Source organism: Pelophylax lessonae, assembly GCF_965119305.1.
Source record: "Pelophylax lessonae genome assembly, chromosome: 1".
In the NCBI taxonomy this organism is placed as follows: domain Eukaryota; kingdom Metazoa; phylum Chordata; class Amphibia; order Anura; family Ranidae; genus Pelophylax; species Pelophylax lessonae.
In genome coordinates this window covers 132,917,991-132,924,707 of record NC_138768.1, presented here as the reverse complement: position 1 = coordinate 132,924,707, position 6,717 = coordinate 132,917,991, and the positions used below count along the sequence as shown (strand labels likewise).

Sequence of the window (6,717 nt, the reverse complement as noted above, 5' to 3'; positions counted from 1 at the left end):
AAAAACCGTACCCCTAGAATAAAACTAGAACACCTACAGAGGCCCAAAGACGAGGGCGGACTAGCTCTGCCCAACCCATGGCTGTATTATTTGGCAGCTCAACTACAGCACTTGATAGGAACTATAAACACAGAAGGCGAAGTAGACAGTGCGGAGTTTAGCGCCTCTATAGTGTTGATGAGGCATACTATCTGCAATTTTCCTATTCCTCAAGCATTAGAGGCCCAAGCTTTTGGAAAGCCGCATAAACTCTACCTGACATTGTCAGGAATTCACTACCATGCGCAGGCGCACTGGCGCTGCTAACCGGCAAACGCCAATGCGCATACGCTGAAGCTACCTTGGGATAGTTCACGGCTATCCTGCGTTTGCACGAACGCGCATGCGCACGCAATCCTCTTTGGCGCCAAGCGTCCTATTTAAAGCCAGTGGTCACACTGAATCTTTGCTGTGTGATCTTCAGCTCTCCTGTTCCCTGTATCTGATATTATCTACTGTTCCTGATCATCTGACCCAGCTTGTCTTTTGACCTTCATTACCTGCTGCCCGCCCTGACCTCGGCTTGTCTTGACTATTCTTCTGCCTCACCCTGATCTGCTTCTCTGTTACCGGCTACTGGACCTGGACCTGCTCCTGGCTCGACTGGGGAACCCGGAGGACCGCGACCTGGTGTTAGCACGCAGCCAAGTCCATCCCCACCATCTGGGGCCCTGGTGAAAACCGGCTAGCACTTACATTCCGCGCCTCTGGTGAACCTGCGTCCCGCCGGATATCCGGTCAGCATACCTGTCCTGGGATCGCACATAGTTCCAGACTCCTCATCCAGTGAGATATTCCTCAACACATCAGGCTCTGCCACGACAGCCCTGACAGTATCACACAGCTATGACTGAGCCTGCAAGAGGAACTTCTCCTATGGATGAGATCTGCCAGCATCTCGCGGCCCTCACTCAGGCTGTCAAAACCCTGCAGGAATGCTACACCCAGTTGGAAGGTCGTGTCCAAGCGTTAACCTTCGCCACGGACCCTGCAGCCTCTTCTGCTCCCATGGCTTTCACCGGGAACACCTATGGTAGTGATGCTGCCTCCTGAGCCAAGGGTCCCTAGGCCAGAAAGGTTTTCAGGGGATCGAAGAAAGTTTAGGGACCTTCAGCAATGCTTGCGAGTTATATTTTCCGCTACAACCCCGGACCTTTTATTTGGAGGCCACTAAAGTAGGGTTCATCATAGCCCTGCTTCAAGGTGAACCTCAGTCCTGGGCTCACCGCCTGCTTGAGGAACGCAACACTTAGTTGAACACAATGACATTGTTCTTTGACGCAATGGCGCAGTTATACGACAACCCTCAGCGCACTTCCACCGCAGAAACCGCACTCCACACACTTCAGCAAGGCCGTAGGGCCGTGGAAGATTATGTCACTGATTTCAGACGTTGGAGTACGGACACTCACTGGAACGATGCGGCTCTGCGACATCAGTTCCGCCTAGGCCTCTCGGAAGGCCTAAAAGATGAACTGGCCCGAGTTGGCATACCAGAAACTCTGGAGGCACTAATCACTCTGGCCACCCAGATAGACCGCCGGCTCCGTGAACGGAGAGGAGAGAGGTCCTCTCAGCAGTCCCATCCAGTCTGGATAATGCCCCGGGTTCCTACCCCTGTTCACGTCTTCTCCTCTGGTCCCCGCCCAAGCAGCACAGCTCCGGTTACCCCAGTACCGGATACTTCTGAACCTATGCAACTTGGGCTTATGCGCCCCTCCTTAACGGCGGAAGAAAGTTTACGGCGACAACAAAAACAACCTTTGCCAGTACTGCAGAGAGGCCGAAAACTTTGTACGCTCATGCCCAGCGAAAGTGTCTTTCTATCTCCCCCTCAAGCTACCCAGCTTCTGCTATCAATACCATTCACCTGGCTCTCTCTATCTCATTCCAGCTTCTGGAAGGTCCGATCCCGGTCACCGCTATAATTAATTCCGGGGCATGCAGCTGCTTCATTGATCTAACTGCACAACAGCATATTCCACTCTGACCCAAGTAGCAAGGAATCTCCATCTTCCTGGCTGATGGGTCTCACATCAAGTCTGGACCAGTAACTCAAGAAACCCCTCCATTGCCTGTAGTGACCCACGAGAATCATAAGGAGTTGTTGAGCCTGGACACCATTTCCTCTTCCTTGTTCCCTGTTATTCTGGGGTTACCCTGGCTACAAGCACACAATCCGCAAATAGATTGGACTTCCGGGGACATCAAGTTCCAGTCCCCTTACTGCCAGAATCACTGCCTGCCAGTACCTCTCAGTTCTCCTAGCACCCTGCTAAGTATGGACTCTAAAAAGGAGATACGTTCCTCTGTGCCAGAACCGTATCATGAATACCTGGATGTCTTCAGCAAACAGGGGGCCGAAGCCCTACCCCCTCACCGTCCCTATGATTGCCCGATTGAGCTGCTCTCAGGGGGCTGAAATTCCTTTCGGATGCATATTTCCTTTATCGGAGCGGGAATTAGGCACCCTAAAGGACTATGTAGCAGAGAATTTAAAGAAGGGATTCATCCGACCTACTACTTCTCCGGCAGGTGCTGGAATCTTCTTTGTGGAGAAGAAGGACCATTCACTTCGGCCCTGTGTGTACTATTGTGAATTAAACAAAGTCACAGTTAAGAACCGTTACCCCCTGCCTTTGATTCCCGAACTCTTCCAGAGATTAAGAACTGCCTCTGTATTCACCAAGTTGGACCTACGGGGAGCCTACAACTTGGTCCGTATCAGGGAGGGGGATGAATGGAAGACAGCATTCCGCACCCGATTTTGTCATGAATATCTGGTAATGCCTTTCGGTCTCTGCAATGCCCCGGCCACCTTTCAGCATTTTATTTATGATATTTTCAGAGATTACCTGGACATTTTTGTAATCGTGTATTTGGACGATATCCTGGTCTTCTCTACTTCTCTGGTCCAGCATTGAGAGCATTTTAAGAGAGTACTCCACCGACTCCGGCGGCACAGACTCTACGCTAAACCAGAAAAATGCGAGTTTGAACTGCAGAGTATCCAGTTCCTTGGTCTGGTGATTTCCTCGGAAGGGATTAAGATGGATCCACAGAAGGTTTCCACCATTCTGGATTGGCCAGCACCTGTGGATAAGAAAGGGGGTTCAGCGTTTTGTGGGGTTTGCAAATTTTTATAGGAGATTTATCAAAGGGTTCTCCTCCATCATCTCCCCTATTACCCTGCTCACCAAACAGAGTACTCGATTTTGCTGGACTTCAAAGGCTCAGGCCGCCTTCACAACCCTAAAAGAACTGTTCACTACTGCTCCTATCCTGAGTCACCCGGATCCTACCCTGCCCTACCTACTCGGAAGTTGATGCTTCTGAAATCGCAGTAGGAGCAGTTATCTCCCAACGCCAGGGCATCAAGGACTTGGTCCACCCGGTAGTCTTCTTCTCCCGTAAACTCTCGCCTGCGGAGAGGAACTATGACGTGGGAGATCGGGAACTCCTTGCTATCAAGACTGGAGGAGTGGAGGTACCTGTTGGAAGGAGCAGCACATCCCATCCTCATCTACACAGACCATAAGAACCTGGAGTATTTAAGAACAGCTAAACGCCTGAGACCTCGCCAAGCATGATGGGCACTTTTTTTGCCCGGTTCTCATTTCTCATCACGTACCGACCAGGTTCAAAGAATACAAAACCCGACGCACTCACCTGGATGTACGACAGCCCAAAGGAAGCCCCCGCACCGGACACTATTTTAACCAGAGGTAATTTCCTGTTATTACAGACTGATCTTCTCTCCTCTTTGAGACAAGCCACGTTAGATGTTCCCTGTCCTCCTGGAATTATGCTGATACCTAGGAATGGGTTGCTATGGAGAGGAGACTAAATTTTTGTTCCGGAAGGTGCCCGTGTGTCTGTCCTGGGACTCTGTCATGACCACCCACTGGCAGGCCATTTTGGGGTTCATAAAACCCTTGACCTTGTTCAGTGCATATTCTGGTGGCCTGACTTGGAGAAGAGTTGTAAGCAGTATGTTACTGTACCTCTTGTGCCATCTGCACCCGAAGCAAGACTGCTCGAAACAAGGCATGGGGCTTGCTCAGACCACTACCGGTTCCTGACAGACCATGGAAGATGATTGCCATGGACTTTATTGTGGAACTTCCTCCGTCAGACGGGTGCTCTGCAATTTTCGTAGTATTGGACCGTTTGTCAAAGATGGCCCATTTCGTGCCACTGAGAAGCACACCCTCTGCTCCAGAGACAGCACAGGTCTTTATCAAGGAAGTAGTGAGACTCCACGGGTCCCAATGGACATTGTGTCGGATAGGGGGGTTCAGTTTACCTCTCGTTTCTGGGAAGCACTATGTGAGTCATTGAAGATCAAATTGTCAATGTCCTCCGCATACCATCCCCAGACTAACGGGCAAACTGAGAGGACCAACCAGACTCTTGAGCAGTATATCCGATGCTTCACCACCTTTGTTCAGGATGATTGGGTCTCACTGCTACCCTTGATGGAATTCGCATACAACAATGCTAAGCAATCGGCTACAGGTCAGTCCCTGTTTTATGCTAACTACGGGTTTCATCCATCCTTCTTACCCTGCCTTGTTCCTAAATCCGCAGTACCCGGATATCATGGATTTTCTCAAATGCAACAGCAAACTGTTACAAGATGCTATGACCAAGGCTCAGACCTCCAATAAGGAGACCTTTGATAAGAAAAGGATAAGAAAAGGAGAGGGGAGTTGGTTCTTCAACCTGGCAACCAGGAAATTAAATGGAGGTGTCGTACGAACTTGCCCTACCCGACTCACTCAAAATCCATCCGGTTTTCCATGTGTCATTATTGAAACCTGCAGTACCCGATCCTTTTCCAGATAGAAGCTCGGGACCACCTGCTTCGGTAATTATCAATGGTGATGAAGAATTTGAGGTAGAGGTCATTGTAGACTGCAGAAGAAGGAGGAATCAGTTGCAATACCTGGTCAAATGGAAAGGCTTCCTGGGAACCGGTGCAGAACATTCATGCCCAAGACTTAATCCATAACTTCTTTCGCAGCCATTCTCACAAAAGGAGTCTTTTGGGCACCCGGAGGTTGCCCATAAGGAATGGGCAATGTCAGGGATTCATTACCATGCGCAGGCGCACTGGCACTGCTAACCGGTGAACGCCTGTGCGCATGCGCGTACGCTGAGGCTACCTTGGAATAGTTTGCAGGTATCCTGCATTCGCAATCCTCTTTGGCGCCAAGTGTCCTATTTATAGCCAGTGGTCACACTGAATCTTTGTGTATTTGTGAATCTTTGTGAATCTGTGTGATCTTCAGCTCTCCTGTTCCCTGTATCTGATATTATCTGCTGTTCCTGATCATCTGACACGGCTTGTCTTTTCAACTTGATTACCTGCTGCCTGCCCTTACCTCGGCTTGTCTTGACTATTCTTCTGCCTCACCCTGATCTGCTTCTCTGTTACCAGCTACTGGACCTGGACCTACTCCTGGCTCGACTGGGGAATCCGGAGGACTGCGACCTGGTGTTAGCACGCAGCCAAGTCCATCCCCACCATCTGGGGCCCTGGTGAAAATTGGCTAGCACTTAGATTTCGTACCTCTGGTGAACCTGCGTCCCGCCAGATATCCGGTCAGCATACCTGTCCTGGGATCGCACATAGTTCCAGACATACAACCTCATACAAAAAATCTGGAACAAAACTAAATATCTTCAGGGAGTGAGGAGTTACACTAAATTCAGTCCTGTTTGGCTAAATGATAACTATCTGGACATAGCCTAGCTGCAGTCAGGGGCTAGGCGGTAGGAATACGGCGTAACACACCTTAAGCAAATTTTTCATAATGGATTACTTCTGGCATTCACAGACCTTTACGCCAGGTACAACTTGCCATCCTCTATGCACTTCCAATATATGCAGCTGCAACACGTGGTCACAGCACAAAGTAAATCATCAGAATGGATATTATCCCCGACCCAATCGTCGGTCTTATACGGGATGCTAAATTGTCTAAAGGTTTCACATCACAAAGCCATTACAATGCTTTTACAATTCTATTTAAGGCAGCACCCCCTGGAAGTGATGGAGAGATGGGAGAGGCATGTAGGCCAAATGGATATTGATCAATGGGAGGAGACCTTCCAGACAGTAGTTACCTGTTTGCTAAATGTAACTCAAAGATTGCCCAACTCTACATAATATTAAAGGTATATTACACTCCCCATAGACTACACTTGATGGGTCTTCAAATTTATCCTACCTGCACGAGATGTCGGAGGGATTACGGGGACCTAATCCACCTATTGTGGAGATGCCCGAAGCTGCATTCCTACTGGGCGGGATTGGTACAGACAATTAACACAGTGTTCCATGTGTCTTTTCTGCTGGCCCCAAAGGTGTGCCTGCTGGGTGTACTGGGAGAATATGACTGGGATGTGTACACGAGAGAGGCCATACATAGAGTCTTATTTCAGGCAAAGAAACTGATTATGGTACACTGGAAGTCGGAAGACCCTCCTACAATAGGACAATGGATCAATACATGGCTGGCCCCGGTGGATCTAACAGTGGATAGGCTACTCAGCCTTAATGCTTAAATGCAATTGATGGTTCCGATATGTATAGTGGCAATACATTTTAAATATTTGTGCATGTTGATTCTGGAAACGACTATTGAATGTTGACATTTTTTCAGTGATGTG

The 6,717-nt window shown here is 49.2% G+C and overlaps 1 pseudogene across 1 annotated transcript; it reads left to right on the top strand.

Moving 5' to 3' along the window:
- The first annotated feature begins 4,641 nt into the window (after window positions 1-4,641).
- On the top strand, window positions 4,642-6,612 carry LOC309544344 (annotated as a pseudogene). The gene is made up of 2 exons: window positions 4,642-4,789; window positions 5,883-6,612. The product of its transcript is annotated as an uncharacterized misc_RNA (transcript).
- The last annotated feature ends 105 nt before the right edge of the window (window positions 6,613-6,717 follow it).